This window comes from Canis aureus, chromosome 26, assembly GCF_053574225.1.
Source record: "Canis aureus isolate CA01 chromosome 26, VMU_Caureus_v.1.0, whole genome shotgun sequence".
Taxonomy (NCBI): domain Eukaryota; kingdom Metazoa; phylum Chordata; class Mammalia; order Carnivora; family Canidae; genus Canis; species Canis aureus.
Window position 1 is genome coordinate 44,155,114 of NC_135636.1, and position 20,113 is coordinate 44,175,226.

The 20,113-nt window shown below is 41.7% G+C and overlaps 1 long non-coding RNA gene across 2 annotated transcripts in view; it reads left to right on the top strand.

The window, feature by feature from the left end:
* The first annotated feature begins 2,273 nt into the window (after nucleotides 1-2,273).
* LOC144298540 (uncharacterized) overlaps nucleotides 2,274-20,113 on the top strand; it is a 196,192-nt gene continuing 178,352 nt past the window's right edge. For both annotated transcript variants that reach the window (XR_013365470.1, XR_013365469.1), the window contains exons 1-2: nucleotides 2,274-2,437; nucleotides 2,849-3,019. This is a non-coding gene — a long non-coding RNA (uncharacterized LOC144298540). The remainder of the gene's footprint in view (nucleotides 2,438-2,848; nucleotides 3,020-20,113) is intronic.

Here is a 20,113-nt window from a genome sequence, read left to right on the forward strand (position 1 = left end):
GGCGAATTTGATGAGGGACGTCCCAGCAGTCTCCTGTGCCTCTGTTTCCTGGAACAACCATGCCTAGTAAGGCGAGGATCTGGGGCTTGGGGTAGGCACAGGGTCGAATGCAGGTCCAGCACTGATAGCATGTCTCCCTGGGTCCTGACTTCTCGCAGGACCTTGGTTTTCTCATCTACAGAGTGGAGAGAGTCCAGCTTGTCTCCTAGGGTCACCGTGAGGGTAAAAGAGAAGGATTATAAGGCACTCTGCACTTGCCAGGCACGTAGCAAGGAGCCAATAAATGTTCACTACTCATGTACCCACCATCCTAGTGGTCAAATATCGAACGGAGTCAACGTGTCTTTTATGTACCTCACAGAACAGTGGTGAATTGGAATGAGATTGTGGATGGAAAAGCACAAGGGAAAAACCTTAAATGCTGTATCGATGTAAATTGGTATCAATACGATGTAATGAAACCAATGTAAACATCAAGGTTGTTATAGTGTTTACGGTACTGACCCCAAGAAAATTGAGAACAATTATTACCCGCCACAATCGTCACTGGTTAGACATAGAAGGAAATTAGGATTGCTTTAATTTAAACCTTCCCTTTTACAAGCCAGGAAAGCACTGTTAGTGGTAAGGTTTCCCATCCTGCTGCTCTTTTGCCATCCCCGTGAGGTTGACACTGGAGTTTGACAACCCAGTTGGAGCGTATGGGTTTCTGGTAGTCCACCCCTGATCTACAGCCTCAATTTCTTCATCTCTAAAATGGGCACGATTGTAAAACCTAACCTCCAGGTGAAGAATGAGATCATGCAGGTGAAACCCCTGACATGTGAGAAGTTCTCCCAAAATAGCACTCATCGCTGTTCCTGTTAACGGTAATAACTGAGATGATGCATGTACGAGCACCTCTTCCAGGATCTGTCTTAGGTGGGTGGCCAATATATGTTCACTGGAAAGTTGCTAAGAAGAGTCCGTCAGTGTGATCTGAGAAGCACTGGGGCGGGGCTCTAGGTCCTCCTGAAGAAGCCACGGGCACACTGTCTGGTTTCTGCCCATCACAGGGAGGGGCCCGCACAAGCCAGTGGCATTCTTCGTGGCCTCAGAAACGAGGAAGGGGGTCCAGCTAATCTAGGATTCTGATGGGGCTTGAGTTGGACAAGCCAAAAGCCTTGATCTTCATTTTGGTTTGGACTTTGAGGATTTGTGAGCATTTAGGGGTGAGCAATGGAGCTCAGGGCACACGTTCAGATGGCCCTCAAATAGCGGTTCTTAAACTTTGGCCTGTATCAGGATCACCTGGAGGGCTTATGAAGGTGCAGGTCACTGCCCCCACCCACCCAGTGGATCTGGGGTGATACCCTCTATTTTACATTTCTCACAAGGTCCCGGGTGATGCTGATGCTGATGCTGCTCGTCCAGGGGCCACACTTCAGAATCACTGTCCTTGAGCTGCATTTCCCAGCCTCAGAACTGTCGAAATCTGGGGCTGGATGATTTGGCGTTACACTATGGGGTATTCGGTGGCCTCTCTGGCCTGTGCTCACCGTGTGCCGGTAGTAGTAGTAGTGAGAACCAAACGTCTCCAGACATTGCCTGATGTCCTCTGGGGAATGAAATCATCCCTGTTTGAGGACTGTGCTCTAGAGTAGATGGCCTAGAATCCAATCTAGTGTACTGCTGGTAGGATCGCAGTCACATTGCTGTGCTTTTCCAAGCCTTAGCTTCTTCATCTGTATAATGGGTATAAGAATGCTGACATCACAAGGTCCGACGAAGGATTGAAAGATATTACAGAGTGTCCAGCACAGTGCCTGGGGTATAGTGAGCAGTTGACACCTGTTAGCCCTCCAGATCTTATCTACTAAGTGAAATGTTTTTTGCTCATCAAAAAAGCATCAGCTTGGCTGATGAAGGGGAGAGTTTGAAAACTCATCTAGGGCCAAGTGACTTCCAGAAAACTGTACATTCAGGCAAAAAACTCTCAGGGAACAAGGTCCTGTTTAGAGTTCTGAACTAATGTCCAGCTTTTACCGAGGTGCATATTCCCCAGTCCTTAGCTCAGAAGTGATTGTCTCCCAAAGCCTATGCCAGCTTTATAAGCCCACTTCCTATTTGTTTAGCTAAGGTTGGTACAAGAAGGATCTTTCAGGTTTTTTTTCCATTTAAAACAATGATCTCATCATCACTCACATTTTCTTCTCCAACTTTGCTCTAGAAGTGAACTTTGGAATCTGGAATCCTGCTGCATTATGAGTTCCCAAACAGCTGCTGTTAGAGAGTGATCTATGCTGGCACACACAGGGGATCATGGATTTTTCTTTGGCTGTCAGCTCTTGAAATTACCCAGCAATCCCAAAATGAATTTCCACTAATCTGACAGTTTCGCCTCTCCTGAGTATGATGTACTGTATATTCAGTGGTCAGCAGGGACTACTTAATTGCAGTTAAGCCTGTGCTGTTCATTGTGGCATTTAAAATAGAGCAGTATGCAATGTGGTTAAACTTTCTGACTCTCCAGGCCCAGATGGGTGGGTGGAACTCAATGTTTTTTTGGAAAGTTTCTACCTGGGAGCATTTATGCTGAATTAAGTTTTACTGGCTAGCAGCTTTAATTCATTCACTTTCAAGATTTATAAGTGTTAGAATCAAAATTAAAATTTTCTCCTAGAAGATAGAAGGGACTGGAGTATCCAACAAAAGGAGTGTGTCAAAGATGGAAAAAAAGGGAAAAATACACTGATAAAATACATATTGCTTTTTTGGATACTTTCCGTATGCCTGGCAGTTTTCAGGTATTATTTCATTTATAAGGCATTCCAAAGAGGCAGGGATGATGTTTGCCTCCATTTTACAGATGAAGAAACTGAAGCTCAGAGAAGCTAAGAGACTTCCCAAGATATGTGGGTGTTTGAGCATAGCCGAGATTTGAGCCCAGGTCTGCCTGCTAACAACCTACTTCTCTTGCACTACGCTACACTGCTCTAGAGTTACTAGCCATTGTGGAGTTTAAATAGCTCTTTTACAGGTGGGTAAACTGAGGTCCAAACACTTTGAAGTGAGTTGTTTAGAATTAAGTTACCCCAGATTCAGAAAACTCACCTGGGGCTACTTCTAAGTCCTGTTTTTAATAACAATGTAGTTCTGGGGCGCCCGGCTGGCTCAGTCTGTAGAGCATGAAACTCTTGATTTGGGGGTTGTGAGTTTGAGCCTCCCGTTGGGTATAGAGATTACGTAAAAATACAATAACGTAGTATTGTATTGCAGCTTTGCAGCTTACAAAGTGCTGTGGCGTCTATTAGCACATATTTAATTTGGGGTTTCAAATGTCGTATGAGCTGGTAACTCAAAAAGAATTTCGATTAGTGATTTTTTTTATCGTGGAATCTAATGATATGTACTTGCTGTGTAGGCACAAAAATGCTACTGTGAGGTGCCTATGAACACATGAAAAGTAAAGACTTAACTGGATCAGTATTCAGCAAATACCATTACACTTCTAATATGTGCTGGGCATTATTCCAGGTGCTGGGAATATAGCACTGAACAAAAACAGGAGTTCCCAGCTCCAAGGGAGCTTACATTCTAGAGGCCAGAGGCTGATGATTAACTAGATAAATAAGCAAAATGCATAGTGTGACAGATGTGAAGTGGGAAGCAAAGAAATGCAGCTGGGAATAGGAAAAGGTAGCGCTAGGCGAAGGGTTTAGCGTATATGTAGAGAAGGTGATATTTGAATAAAGACAGAAAAGATATTGAGGAACAACCTTTTTGAATATCTGGGGAAGAGCATTCCAGGCAGAGGGAATAGCAAATGCCAAGGATCCGAGAAGTAGATATGGAGTGTGCTGTGTCCAAAGAAAAAGCAGAGAGGCCAAATGGATGGGAAGTTTGAATACTTTTTGTTACTATTCTCTCGTATGTTTTTTTTTTAATTGAGATAGAATTGATATTCCATTATTTTATATCCCCAGAAGCCATGTAGTGTAGGTCCTGGCTGTTCTATATCATCATCAACAGTTATGTCCAGCTTTACAATTTTAGATATTTTTTAAAGATTTTATTTATTTATTCATGAGACACACACACAGAGAGGCAGAGACACAGGCAGAGGGAGAAGCAGACTCCATGCAGGGAGCCTGATGTGGGACTTGATCCCAGGACCTCGGGATCACGCCTTGAACTGAAGGCCGACGCTCAACCACTGAGCCACCCAGGTGTCCCTAGATATTTAAATAGTTATGTAGTACCATTTAACTGAAATTTGATTTTGTATTTCCCTAATGACCAGCAACATGCACAACTTTTCAGGTGTTCATTTGCATCCTTCCATATGTCATCTTTGGTGAAGTATCTCTTCAAATCTTTTGCCCACTTTTTGTGTTAGTTTGTTTTTTGATTATTGCCTTTTGAATATTCTTCATGCAATCTAGATAGAAGTCTTTCGTTGGATGCCACGATTTACAGATATTTACAGATATTTTCTCCCTGTCAAAGGGTTGTCTTTTTATTCTCCCTGCAGCATCTTGCTTAATTTTGATTGAGGCCAATTTATCATTTTCTACCCCCGTATGGATTTGATGTTGTATCTAAGAAATCTTTGCCTTTGATTACCTTAAAAATTGATTTTTCTCATCAAGTAAAAGAAAATAACCTCTCCAGTTCCTTTAAGTATATCCATATTACTTAGGCAACTAAGTTATTGATCAATAAGTGACCATTTGTAATGATCTGTTGATTAAGAATAAAAATATCACTTTCATGTTCCTTAACCTATGTCTAAGATCTCATCACTTTTCTACAAGCATAACCAGAAGCGGTGGCGCCAGCATGAATGAGGGGCAGCTGTGGTGTGGTAGGAAGAGAGAGTCAGTGGCCCTAATGACCAGACACACGGTTTTCTCTCTCCTCCACCACTCATCAGATGCTCAGCTCTGGGCCTGGTTGCAATCCCTTTTTGGTTTCCAGTTGCAAAACTATGGAGTTATGCTAGATCTTTCTGTGTCCTCTTCTATTCTTGACACTATAGAAATGGGACATTGACAGTAAATTAAAGGCCTTCATCAGGGGCTGGCAATGCGTAAGTAAGGCAAGAGATGTGTCTCAGGCACACAGTGAGGGTGATATGCACTTGCAAGTGGTGTGAGTACTGATGCTGTGTTTGCACACATACCCCGAGGGGGTGTCAGTGGCCTGAGCCTGAGAACGAGGCCTTCTTAAATTTCATGCCCTCCACCATGGTCTTGGTCCTGACCTTCACTGAAAGAGGGGAGTGAGGCCCAAATGGGGACCGTGCAGTGCATCTCACCCTGGAGTGTGCATTCTCCTAACCTAGAGCATTTATTCTTTCTGTTGTAGAAGGTTTGGAATGGGGCTTGAGAGTCTGCCTTTCTAACAAGTTCCCATGTGATGCTAATGCCTCTGGCCTGTGGGTCACACTTTGGGTAGTGAGACACTAGAATGCACTGACCTTGTCCAAAGGACCAATGCAGCTCCATCCATCCCGTGTGGGAATTCAGACCCAATATTCACAGGTGTCTTGATTTGTCAAAAGAGGAACTGGAAACCTGTGATGAATTTGAAGTCTCATCATTCTTCTTCTTCTTTTTTTTTTTTAGATTTTATTTATTTATTTGAGAGAGCTCAAAAGAAAGCAGGGGGAGGGGCAGAGGGAGAGGAAGAGAGAGAATCTGAAGCAGACACCCTGCTGAGCTTGGAGCCCAACTCAGAGCTCGATCTCATGACCCTGAGCCAAAGCCAAGAGTTGGTTGTTTAATTGACTGAGCTACCCAGGCACCCTGAAATCTCTTTATTCCTAAATATTGGACAGCTTACTTTCACTTTTACAAAACATCGTGGGGTCAGAGAGGCCATCTGAGAGTCAACTTTGTCCCGTGTGAAAACCAGTTTGTCACATCAGGGATCAATCAAGTTTCAGGCATTTTCCCAAAATTTTGGACAGAGAAAATGGGCACAATAATAGCCCGCTCTCAGAACAAGTCTAACCACAAAGTCAACACCCCATCCCCTCCTGCTAAAGAAAGGATGTTCGAGGAAAAGTTAACTAAACTCGGCTTCACTTCTCAGGGTGTTCCTCCCTCTGTGGCATGAAGCCATGTGCAGAAGCATCCCTCATGCTTTTACTTCATTCCTTTTGCTCACTGTATCTCTCTTGGTAATTTCTTTTGGCATACCACCCCCCTCTCTCTCCATGTTCTCAGTCCCCTACGTGTCCAACACTCTCTGGACTGAATAGCTGTTTTGCTTGCCAACCCAGCATCCATTATTTCCCCTTCTGGTATCAGCCCCTGTTCTTTGGGGGAATCCATCCCTGACCCTATTTTCAGTTTGTAGAATTCAAAAGAGACTCCTCCATCTTCCTACATCCATGGCTCCAGTGAGGACCATGACCCAGGCAGGGTGAATTACCTTTCTGACCCCGTATGAGTTATTGAGAAAAGAAGCTCTTCCTCCTGGAATTGATAAACTGTCAATAGTAAGAGCTGTTTACTGTCTGCCAGGCATTGCGTGAAGAACACACTTTGGTATGAATTTTTTCTTTCAGCCCTCACTACAACCCTGTCTTATAGGCATTCATATTTATCCCCATTTAACAGAAGGAAACTGTGAGCATGTCTTTTGCCCATTTCATGATTGGATTGTTTGTTTCTTTGGTGTTGAGTTTAATAAGTTCTTTATAGATCTTGGAAACAAGCCCTTTATCTGATATGTCATTTGCAAATACGGTCTCCCATTCTGTAGGTTGTCTTTTAGCTTTGTTGACTGTATCCTTTGCTGTGCAAAAGCTTCTTATCTTGATGAAGTCCCAATAGTTCATTTTTGCTTTTGTTTCTTTTGCCTTCGTGGATGTATCTTGCAAGAAGTTACTGTGGCCGAGTTCAAAAAGGGTGTTGCCTGTGTTCTCCTCTAGGATTTTGATGGAATCTTGTCTCACATTTAGATCTTTCATCCATTTTGAGTTTATCTTTGTGTATGGTGAAAGAGAGTGGTCTAGTTTCATTCTTCTGCATGTGGATGTCCCACAGAGGAAGACATAGACATGGCCAACATGCACATGAGAAAATGCTCTGCGTCACTTGCCATCAGGGAAATACAAATCAAAACCACAATGAGATACCACCTCACACCAGTGAGAATGGGGAAAATTAACAAGGCAGGAAACCACAAATGTTGGAGAGGATGTGGAGAAAAGGGAACCCTCTTGCACTGTTGGTGGGAATGTGAACTGGTGCAGCCACTCTGGAAAACTGTGTGGAGGTTCCTCAAAGAGTTCAAAATAGACCTGCCTTACAACCCAGCAATTGCACTGTTGGGGATTTACCCCAAAGATACAGATGCAATGAAATGCCGGGACACCTGCACCCCGATGTTTCTAGCAGCAATGGCCACAATAGCCAAACTGTGGAAGGAGCCTCGGTGTCCATCGAAAGATGAATGGATAAAGAAGATGTGGTTTATGTATACAATGGAATATTACTCAGCCATTAGAAATGACAAATACCCACCATTTGCTTCAACGTGGATGGAACTGGAGGGTATTATGCTGAGTGAAGTAAGTCAATCGGAGAAGGACAAACGTTGTATGTTTTCATTCATTTGGGGAATATACATAATAGTGAAAAGGAATATAAGGGAAGGGAGAAGAAATGTATGGAAAATATCAGAAAGGGAGACAGAACATAAAGACTCCTAACTCTGGGGAATGAACTAGGGGTGGTGGAAGGGGAGGAGGGCGGGGGGTGGGGGTGAATGGGTGACGGGCACTGAGGGGGGCACTAGACGGGATGAGCACTGGGTGTTATTCTGTATGTTGGCAAATTGAACACCAATAAAAAATAAATTTATTATTAAAAAAAAAGAAACTGTGAGCACAGGGAGGTCAAAGAACATGCCTGAGGTCACACAGCTTGCAAATAATAGAGCTGGGATTTGAATTTGCCAGTTACAGAGCTGAACTCTAGGGAGCCATACAAACCAGGAGCTGCCAGCAATCATTTTTGTAAACTCACAAAGTAAGCTTCAGTGAGAATGAAGCCATCAGAGAAGAAAATCGTACTGAGAAATGGACAGAGAGTCAGTGTCTCAACAATAACATAAAGCCCTGGATCTAACCTTACCTGAAGCCCAGATTTATCCACATGCCAACCATAGGAGCCAAATTTACCCTCTTTTTGGTTTAAGTGAGTTTGATTTGAGTATTTACGTCTGTTTTGTTTTTCATATCAGAAAAATTTCTGGTTAATACACAGTTGTGACCATGGGCAAGGCACTTCTTTTCTCTGGGACTCAGTTTTCTTATTTTATGAGGGCTTCCTCAGCATTTTTTTTGGCTTGATGTTATCTATATCATTTTTCCAGCCTTCACCAACCTCATGTAAGCTTTTGTCTCTATATCATTCCAGGAAGGAATGTGAAGTGTAATAGACTCTATTTCAAGTTCAAAACCTAACTGAATATACTTATCTTGTTCATTTCCTCTCTTTCACTGTGATGAAAACTCCATGGAGGTAGGCAATTTTGTTTGGTTTTCTTACTGCTACATCCTCAGTATCTTGAACTGTGTCTGACTCAGAGTATGACCTCAACACACACACACACACATTCAAATATATAAATAACTATATGTGTGTGTGTGTGTATTTAAATGAATAAACAAATTCTTGTCCATTTTTATGGTAACAACAAGCTGGTTTGGGCATAATTATTATTCACTAGTCCTTATTTTAGTAGGAAAGTGGTTGTGGATAGCATCTGTCTTTATATGCATCATAATTTTCTCCCTGGTGTGTGGCTTCATGGACAGAAGCAATAGATAAAGTAAGTTGGATAGTCTTTGAATAAAACACAAGCTTTTAATGCTTCCTAAAGCCTATAACATATCATTACTTCTAAACTCAGAGTAAGCAGGTAAGTTCTTATGATGGGTGGATTTCCAGTTTCAAATAAAAGAGGGCTGTGTCTTAACTTCCTATTTTACTTCTATTTTAATATCCTAGTAGAGCTATTATATGAAATTGATTTCTTGGCTCTAGGAAATGGGGAGCTGCTGAGAGTGTCATATGCTGTTATAGGATGTATTATAGGACGACATCCAGCCCAAGCTTCTCTCTTGTTAATAAACCTGAGTTTCACTGGGGCAGCAGTGTGCTCAGAGCCAGGGAATGATAATGATTACAATAGCTAGTAAATAGTTCATACTGTGTCGCAGACACTGTTCTAAGCCAGTAACATGGATTTACTCATTTAATATATGAAGACAATGGACTAGTATCAGCCAGATGTGATATTACTGCCCTCTGCCTCCCATGCAGCTAAGAGCGACCACAGTATTTCCCTTTACCAGCAACAGGCAGTTGAAGACAAAGTGAATTGCATAAGGAGATGGGCTCTCGTGCCAATTCTGTGACCCTGGAAAATTAAAGTCTCACTGGCAAAGTTTGTTTTGTTTTAATCCCTTAAATGGGGATAATAATGATACCTCATGGGGTTGTTATGATTCGATGAGCTAATGCATCAGAAAAATGCCTAGAACATTGGGTTTCCTACAAGGCAAGTCTGCCTTCCAGGAGACATGTGGCAAGATCTGGAGACATTCTGGATTGTCACCTGGGGTGGGAATGAAGAGCAGGTGCTACTGGCATCTAGGGAGTAAAGATCAGGGAAGCTACGAAACATCCTATGTTGTATAGGACAGACTTCAACCAAGTATCATTGGGCCCAAAATATCAATAGTGCAAAATTGGAGTGTAGACAAAAGCATTCCTAACTGGTAAGTAGGAAGAACAGCATCCACTCTTAGGATTAGTTTTAGTTTTAGTATTTAGTATTTAGTTTTTAGTATTGCAACTCCATTAAAGGAACTAAACCCATTGATGAAATCACTTCACAGGGCTCTGCTTATCATCAAAATACACCAAGATCAACATTTTTGTATATGGCAAGTAGGTTCCAATGTTTAAGTGCCACTACTAAATGATCTAACTTAAGCGCATATTTCATACTGGTTTTTTTGGGGGGAATTACTTGGCAACTAACAGACATCTCCTGGTGGGAGCTTTACGCAGCTATCCTGATAAATAATGACTCATATTTAACCCATGGTTATTGGATGCCTGTAATTGGCCCAAATTGGGCAGGGGCTAAGGTATAACAGGAAAAATGGGCTAAGTCTGATTCCCAGTCCTCATGAAAACTACAGACTGGAAGGAAATACAGCATTCTATGTTAATTACCAGAGTGTCATGAAGAAGCTCAGAGATCTACAGGATGTTTAATGGGAGGAGTCTACACTGTTTAGGGGATCAGGAAATGACTTTCCCTGAAGAAGGGATGTCAGAGATACGAGATATGAAGAGGCAGTGTAGTACCATGTTCACACGCAGGCTCTAGCCTGTTAAGTGTTGAGTCTTCCTCTGACCTGCTCCCAGCTGCATGATCTTGAGTAGTTAATTGCCAAAAGGTTCAATTCCCTCATTTCTTGAAAAGGAGGCAAAAGTGATGCTGACCTCCCAGGTAGTCACAAGAATTAAATGAGATAGTACATGTGAATATACAATAAGCTTTAAATCTCATAAGCCTTCGATAAGAGTTAGCTCTTACAATTATTAAACATGAATTCAGGGAAAAGGAGAAAAAAGAGGGTATGTAGAAAATGATCTTATGATTTGGCAAAGCTTGTTCCTAATTTAGCTCTTGCATGTCACATGACTCTGGAAGCTGGGCTGTTCCTTGTTTGGCTGTTCCTTGTTTGTCTAGGTGCTTGAACAAATCCAGTGCACTTTTGGGCAAATATGGGCCCCATCTCTAGGATCTGTGAGTCTCCCTTTTAGATGGGAGGCATCACTGTGGCTAAAATTAGGAATAACCCAAATGTCAACTGGTAAATAAATAAAATGTGGTATATTCCTACAGTGGAATATTATTTGCCAGTAAAAAGGAAGTTAAGTCCCAGTACATGATAAGCCTTGGTTGATTCTCAAAAACATCGTGCAAAGTGAAAGAAGTCAGGCACAAGAGACCACATGTTGCAGGATTTGATTTCAATGAAATATCCAGAAAAGCAATTTAAAAAATATGGAAACTAGGTTTATAATTGCCTAGGATTAGAGGTGGGAATAGAGATGCATGAGGGATAGTCTTGGGGTGATGAATATTATACCACTTGATTATGGTGATAGTTGTACAATTTGGTAAATTCACTAAAAATCATTGACGTGGCTAAATTTTGTGTTATGTGAATTATCACTCAATAACCTTATTTTTTAAAAAGATGCTTTGTGGCTGAGTTAAATAATCTTTCAGATTCCTAAGTACTTACTGGAGGAAGTTAATCCTTACTTTGAAATATTTGGTTTCCAAAGATACTGAATCTCTGGCAAAGTCAACTGGGAAATTAGCAATTTAGCTACATTGAGAAGTAGCTTGAGGAATTTGCCAGGTACCCCTGGTATTTGAAAGAGCCGTTAGACATTTTGTACTAGTCCTACTCCAAGATCTCTGACCTCTCCCCATTTTACAAACTGGGGTCAGCATGACCTCACCCACCTGCAGAAATCCCCTCTGGGAGGTATTCTTACAGGGATTATTCAAATGGAAACCCATATTGCAGTATTTTGGCTTCAGTATAGCCAGATTTGAAGACATTGGCTGTTAGGTTGCTTGGGGGGTGAAGGGGAGGCCCAAAATATAGATCCATGTGAAAATTTCCTTTGGGGCGCAAGAACATTTTACTTTGGGTGCATTTGTACGTTTTCCTCTATGATGAAGTACGAGATCTATAGGAAAGTATGTTTTCTTTTTGTCTTTGCCATGTGGATAGGCAAAGTTAAAATTGATGGTCAGTGTAGCTGCAGCTCTGATCTATAGTGATGTCTGTCTTCCTGCTATTTTAACTATTCTTTCCCCTCCACACCCTCATGATTCTATATATAATTGTGCCATTTATATGATGCCTAGTTTAGTGAGATTGCTTACATTTTAGGCAGAGAATGGATTACAGATGAAAATAACGAATACATAATTCTGTACATTATGCATTATTCTTTTGTGCTTTTGAAATTAACAACACAGGCATCACCATTTGTTGCTGCCACACACACACACACACACACACATGCACACACACATATGTACTTGCATGTACGGTCTTTGATGTATAAATATACTGATAGAGACGCAACCGTGAAGTCCTAGCTGAAAAATATGAGCATATAGGAAAAATTTGTGGCTAGGTTTAAATCTTGGGAAACTGGTCTTTAGAAAAGACATGTAAATGCAAGGTAAATTTTGCTGGGAAGAACCAGGCGATATTTCTTCTGTTGTAAACCTTACCGCATTATAAGGGACTTGAGTTTAGATTACTTTAAGATACTTATAGTCGGGGTTCTGTGATTCAGAAACCATTGTCTCCCTTAAAATTATTTCTCATGACCTCAATAGAACTTCAAGGACATCTAATACCTAAGGAATCAGATCAAAGATGCCACTTGAAATTTCAAAATACAACCCTAAGATATGCACACTGTAGCCTTCTGGCAGCAGACGCCCGAGTTGCGGTTCTGTCTTTGAAAATCAGTCTTGCCATCTCACAAAGAACAGTGTGAAATTGAACTTGCAATTAAAAAATAAGCCTCGGTGGTTCCCCTCCTCCCCATAAGCTCTTCTACACAACCAAATTGAGGGTCATCAGGAAACAGAAGGAAGAGAATGCCGTAAGATTTCAAAGATGCCTGGTAGGAATATTTCTTAATTGAGCCGTGCTTTCGAGCCGCATGGAAGTGTTCTTATTAAAAATTAAATAAGAACAGCAGAGAAGAACACGGACGGGCTCCGCGAGATTAGAGCTTCGTGAGATTTACTTAAAAGGCTTTCATTAGGCACCGGGGGTTCTGTAGCACATGCAAACCTCACCTATACAGAATGCACGGGGCTTGGGCGGTCAGCCCCTCTTCTCAGAAACGCGAAACGTTGGTGCTGACAATCAGAAGGGGAAAAGGATATTTTCAGGGTGTTTTTGGAAATAAGGTCTATGTTTCCAGATTGCTAAGTAATTAGTGCTTTCATTCTTGTCTTCCCTCCCTGCTTCCCTCCCTCCCCCCCTCCTTCCTCCTTCCCTGCCTTTGCCATGCAGGTTACTATTCTTCCTATCTGCGGTTTTGTTCTTGATTTTGTTATTATACATTTTTTTTAAATGATTTTCCTTCTTGGATGGATGGAGGAAAGGTTTCAGCGGCGTGTGAATTCCCTGGAAGCTTTGTGAAATGCAGATTTTGATTCAGGAGGTCTGGGGTGGAGCATGAGATGCTGCATTTCTAACAAGCTCCCGGGTGATGCCAGCGGTGCTGGTCTGCGGACCACTCTGGAGGAGCCAAGAGCTGCCGTGGTCCGTAAATTAGATTAATCACATTCCTTTAAATGTAAGACAGAATAGGTCATTACAGAACTGACATTCGGATGCCAGTTTGGCTTGGCTGTGTGACTTCGGGCAAGGTACTTAATGCTTGGTCATGTATGTCCTCAAATGTACAAGGAGTGTATGACGATACCACTTCTCGGGTTTATTATTATTTTTTAAAGATTGTATTTATTTAAGAGAGAGAGAGCACGCATATGTGAGGGGGAGCACAAGTACAGGGAGGAGCAGAGGGAGAGGGAGAAGTAGACTCCCCACCGAGTGGGGAGCCTGATGTGGGGCTTGATCCCAGGACCCTGAGATCAGGACCTGAGCCAAAGACAGATGCTTAACCGACTGAGCCCCCCAGGGGCCCCTCATGGTTTTATTATTTAAGGAGATTGATTATTAAGTATGCAAACCACTTTGCTCTCCATAAAGAACCAAGAATGTTCTAGATTCTTTTGGTTGATCTAAGCATCACTATATGATCAATTACAGGGCCCCAGCACTCAGAGCTCAACGGGGGGAGCCCCACCCACCGCTTCTCTTTGCCCTTTAACCTCTTTCCAGACACCTTTTGGGTCTCCAGTGGCATCCCCTAAAAATGTCAGAAAGCCTGACTTTGCCCAGTTTTATATTTTTGTGTAAGTGCTAGCCCACGTGCTCTTTTCCCAGGGGCGTTTGCTCTTCTATCTTCCCTTGCATTATCAAAGGATTTCGTGACTTTGTCCCCAAATGAAAGGAATCTCAGCCCCGAGCAGACACACGGGGAGGAATTAAGGCAGCAAGATTCTTTTTGGGGTCCCTGGCATTACATAAAACACTGTTTCCCACCTGTGAGTCACTTGCAATCAAGCTGCCCATCCACGTGTCCCCTCTATTATTTCTTACTTGATCTTTGTCTCAGTCATAAATAACTTAAAAATCTGTTGCACAAGGAAGTAGAAATGGAAACCCATATAAAAGGTACGCACCAATAAAAAGAATATAGTTAGTGAAATTTTAAAGGGGTGCACCTGTGTCTCACCCAGAATCCTGCTGTATACAAGAGGGGGACATACTGCTCTCTGGACAGCACGGGGGTCCTCTCCGCATTTCTCAGTGGATGAGAGAACAAAACACGCAAAGCACTTGTGGCAACGAACAGCCTGGAAGGTCAGGGTGGGGTGGTCTCTCCTCAGAAGGGCAGGCAGCGTACCCTACGTGCTCCTGGATCCCCCAAGGGCTTAGTGCTTGGCACAAAATAGCTGCTCAATTAATCCTGGATAAGGGAACAGGAAAATGAATGAATGAATAATGCCACCTTCCTCATTCAATTAGGGGGTTTCTTTGGAGTTTCTTTTTAGAACAAAAACCGTGTTTCAGTTTTAGTCCTGTATCAAACCCCTCTCTCCATTTTGTAATATCAATTTTTTTCTATTTTTTTTTTTAAGAGCTGCATCCAATTCCTCCATGCTCACAAAGCTGGAGTCTGCACAAAGGACAAGAGAATCGAAGCTATGCTTAGGTTGTTAGCGGAATTTATAAAGGGAGAGAATTAAGTGTACATCCTATATATATTTGCGATAATGTCAGTACTAGATGCCTTTTGTTCTGATTTAATTGTTGTAGAGTCTTCCTTAAATGAGCAAAAGTTGTCAGTCACATAAAATCAAAGGACTTGAATCCTGGCATCCTAAGAGCTGTCTAATTTCAGACCATCGAAACTCACGTGATATTGCTAATTCCTATCATATCTCAAAAATGAATTCTTCTGTGCTCCCAGTGGATCGCAGGCTAAGGCCATATACCTGTGTGTGTGTCAATGTGTATACACAAACACAGACACAGGCACACTGCTATTTATCATACCAGAATATTCCAGTTTGCAACAAATATGCGGAATACTAAGCTGTGAGTTACCAAGTATTCCAAATTCTGAGTATTATAATCCTTTTCTTAGTATAACTGACATAATTATTGTTTTCAATGAAATCAGAGATTTTCTTTATGCAATCTATTTTTAAGAAAGATAGATATGTGCAAGCTTACAGCACACACACCTATCATATAATTATATTCTTTCTGAATCTTTATACTCTGTGCTATGATTTCCTTTCTGTCTTATTGGGGGTTTCATCCAGCAATTGAATGACTGGAGGAAAAGAAATAGAAAATTTTTGTCGTAAACATCAGCGTGGTTGGATCATAACTACCTTATACACAAGTAGGGATTTTTTTTGTGCTTTATATCCTGTGTTTTCAGGTCCCACCTGTCTCCCCAGATCTGTAGTTTGTGGATATGCAGCTTGCAGGTTTTGTACGTTGTTTTATTTCGAAAAAAATGAGATGTTTGAGAGGACATTTATGAGGGTGTGTGTGTTTCTGACCTATTCACCTGTTTTCGGTAAGACAACCCCAGAATTGTGCCTGGGTGACTCAGTCAGTTAAGCATCTGACTCTTGGTTTTGGCTCAGGTCGTGATCTCATGATCCTGAGATCAAGCCCCAAGTTGGGCTCTGCACTCAGCGTGGAGTCTGCTTGCCCCTCACCCTCTGCTCTTCCCCCTTTCTCTCTCTCTCTCTCTCATAAATAAGTAAAATCTTAAGAAAAGAAAAGAAAAAGACAGCACCAGAATTTCACTTAATGAATCACAGCTCCCACTCTCTCCCAGTTCAAGTGTTTGAATGTGATGGGCCCCAACGAGGGACGTCTTAAAATATAGTATGTCCAGTAAAATCCGAATTTCAGATAAATGGTGCATAATTTTTTAGTACAACTTCCTTCCAAATACCACATGGGACATATTCTACTAAAACCAATTCATGGCATAGGTGAAACTCAGATTGCACTTGGCACCCTGTGATTTTAGTTGCTAAATCAGGCCTGGGGCCCTAAGTGGTCTAAGCTGGAACAGCATTTCCTATGGCCATCGAGAACCAAGACCAAAACTCTTATTCGATGCCTGTGGGAGAGACACACTTTCGTTCTGGAGCTGAGGCTGAGATGATTATCTGGAGCTGCTCACCGAGCCGTGGTGGGACATCCAGTACGGAGGGACGGTGTGCATCGTTAATGATAATAATGTCTATGTTCTAGGCATCATTCCAAGGACAACATATTAGCTCATTATCTGGTCTCTTTTTTTCTGCTTGGACTGCAAAGGTGGAGGTTAGGGTTGGGTGTGTAAAGTTGAACCATAGTGAACCGTTGGCGCAACCTAGCAGTTTTCCCTTGTGACCAGGTGCGAAGGCTAAGTGATGACATGGGGGACCCAGGCTCACTTACTTTTGCTCATGTCTGGTCCCTCAGCATGTGGCTCTCATCTTCATGGCCGAGGTGGCTGCTGTTCCCCGCCCCCGGCATGCTTTGATTAGGTCAGGACAAGGGGTGGGGGGGGCGGTAAGCATCAAATGGCCTTCTCCCAAGAAAGGTAAGAAACTACCCTTTAAAATTTTGTATCTGCTGCAATTATTGCCCTACTTTGGCAATGAAGTGCCCAGAGCACAGAGAAGGTAGGTAACTTGTTTGAGGTTACAGTCAGAGTTTTCCAGAGAAACAGAAACAACAGGGAGATGTATTTCAAGGAATAAGCTAGAGGGATTGTGGGGCTAAGTCTGAAACCTACAGAACGGTTGGCAGGCTGCAGACTCAGGGGCAAGGTGATGTTGCAGTGTGAGTCCAGTGGCCACCTGGAGGAAGAGTTCCCTCTGTAGTAGGTGACTTCAGCCTCCTTTCTGAAGGCCTTCAACTGGTTGGGCGAGGCCCACCCACAAATGGAGGTTAACCAGCTTTACTCAACGTCTACTGATTTAAATGTCAAACATACCTATAAAATACCTCTTCATGGTGGCATTTAGAATGGGTATTTGACCAAATACCTGAGTATTGTGGCCTAGTCAGGGTGACACCCAAACTATAACCATCACAGTTAGTGCTCTTAAAACAGGGATCAAATCCTAGCAATGTCATCATGGCGCAGACACCTGGCCTTGGACACCTTTAGCTCACTTGGCTTCTTTGAAGAAAAAGTATTCCATGGAGGGCAAGTGCATGTCATCTTTCATTGGAAAAACTGGATAATAGATCTTTAGTCATTGTCTACATGACTCATGTGATTTTGCTTTTTATTTTAAAATAAAACACAGATACTAAAAATCACATGTAAGAATTATAGAGCCTAGTGCAATAATGTAAGCTAAATACCCTTATAATAAACAACCACTCAGCTCAAGAAATAGAACTCTGCTGGTCACCCTGGAAGGATAATCCTTTATGTATGTTATCCTCAGTTCCAATTCACTCTCTGCTCCAGGGATTGGCCTGCCATTTGTTTTTGTAAATAAAGTTTTATTGGAACACAGCCACACCTGTTCATTTACTTGCTGTCCGACTGCTTTTGCATCATAAAGGCACAGCTGAGTGGTTGCAACAGAGACTGTCTGGTCCTCAAAGCCTAAAAAGTATTTACTGCAGGAAAATATGCTGATTCCTTATCTTGGCTTTCATAGTGATAATATCCTTGAGTTTTAAAAATACTTTTCTCCTTCAAGTGTTCATCCCTAGGCCTTGCCTCTCTTTGTTGTTGTTAGGTCTATTAGGTCTCCTTGAATCTATAGGATCTCCCTCTATTTCTTTATTTTCACTGCTGTTTACTTGTGGAAGACCCAGGCCATTTAATCTGTAGTTTTCTACAGTCTGGGTTTGAAACCTAGAGACTTGATCAGACTTGGGTTCAGTGTCTCGTCAAGAGTCTTGGTGGTGGCATATCCATTCATCAGGAGGCATGAAGATATATCTTGAAATACTTTTTAAAGAGAGATGACTTGTCTTGTCTTTCATTTGAGTTCCTGGAAGCTCCTGCAAGTCCATATAGAATAGTCATGATACATGCACCATTTCTTTTTCTTTATTGCTTTTTGGAATAATGAATTGGTTTTCCCTCATCTTCCATTTAGTTAGGAGACCATTTGGTTTTATTATTAGTATTACTATTATTGTTATCATTACTAATGTCATTATGACACCACGAGGGATGTGATAGATTTCAAGCCATCACAATAATTATTTTACTGAAGCTCAAATTATTCTTTTTTCTAGTGGGAGAATTTGCAAATTAGTTCTTGAGTCCTTCTGACATGGCCCTGATAGGGCCTTCACTTTCTGGCACTTAAGATGTTCTAAACTCACCTTCTACATCTTCTGCACCAGATCTGGAAGAAGCTGGCCTTCTTGGCCCACTCCCAACCCCAGCTCTTTAAAAATGGTATTTCAAGAACTACAGCCTGGATGCTAGGGACACTCCTTCTACTTGGTTGGTCATCGGTTGTAGGTTTTTATTTTTTTATTTTATTTTATTTTTTTTTTTTGGTTGTAGGTTTTTAGAGTATACAGGACAAAGGAGAAGATAAAATACCATATGAGTTTCTTTTTTTTTTTTTATAAATTTATTTCTTATTGGTGTTCAATTTGCCAACATATAGAATAACACCCAGTGCTCATCCCGTCAAGTGCCCCCCTCAGTTCCTGTCACCCAGTCACCCCCAACCCCCGTCAACCTCCCCTTCCACCACCCCTAGTTCATTTCCCAGAGTTAGGAGTCTTTCATGTTCTGTCTCCCTTTCTGATATTTCCCACTTACTTTTTCTCCTTTCCCCTTTATTCCCTTTTACTATTTTTTATATTCCCCAAATGAATGAGACCATATAATGTTTGTCTTTCTCCGATTGACTTATTTCACTCAGCATAATACCATCCAGTTCCATCCACGTCGAAGCAAATGGTGGGTATTTGTCATTTCTAATGGCTGAATAATATTCCATTGTATACATAGACCACATCTTCTTTTGATAACTCCCAATTCAAATTCAGCACTACAGGATTTTGTTGAACTTCTTCTGTTATATCTGTAGATTCTCTTCCTTGCTAAGAGTTTTGGTTCTCAAAGATGCAGGGGATGATGAAATTGTATCTCATAATTACTCATTTGCTTTATGTCCATTTACAATCTTGTAACAACAGTACTAATACCACTATAACCAATCTGATTACTTAAAACTGTTACAGTGATTTTTCGCATTTCCCCCATTTGACACCCCCTCCCATTTAGTATGATTGCCGTACTATATCCATAGGGTCTGAGCACATGGTCATTGTATACTATACTCTCCCCTAACCCTCCTTTATCTTCAGACCTGTAAGTAATTATATGTTTCACCTCCACTTGCAGTTCTCTTGTAGATATCTTCTAGTCATTTCGATTGCCCAAAGCTCATTTTCTGGTAGATTCTTCAAGTAGTGCAGAGGGTTCCTTCTGGTCTCAAGTCTGTGGACACTCTGTTTCTTTCCTCTGCTTCTTCTGTACAGAGTCTGAGCCACTCAGGACTGTCCCCACACATGGCAGCACTGGAACTCTGTGGTTTGTAGTTCTGATTTTTGCCCCGAGTTCTTTCCTGTTGATGATAATAGTTCTGTGGAAGTCAGTTTTGCTGGTTATAAAAGCCTTAGGTCACATTTTCTTTCCTTGAAATATCTTAAGTATGGGGTACTTCATTTTCTTCTGGGATAAAGTGTTACCGTCAAAAAAATCCGATGACAATGATTTTCTTTATAAATAACTTTCTCTGTTTGACTACATGGTCTGATGATGTTCCTTTTGCTTGAAAGCCCAACATATTTTATTTGAATACATCTTGGAGATTATCATTCCAGTGTGCTGTTCTCATGTAG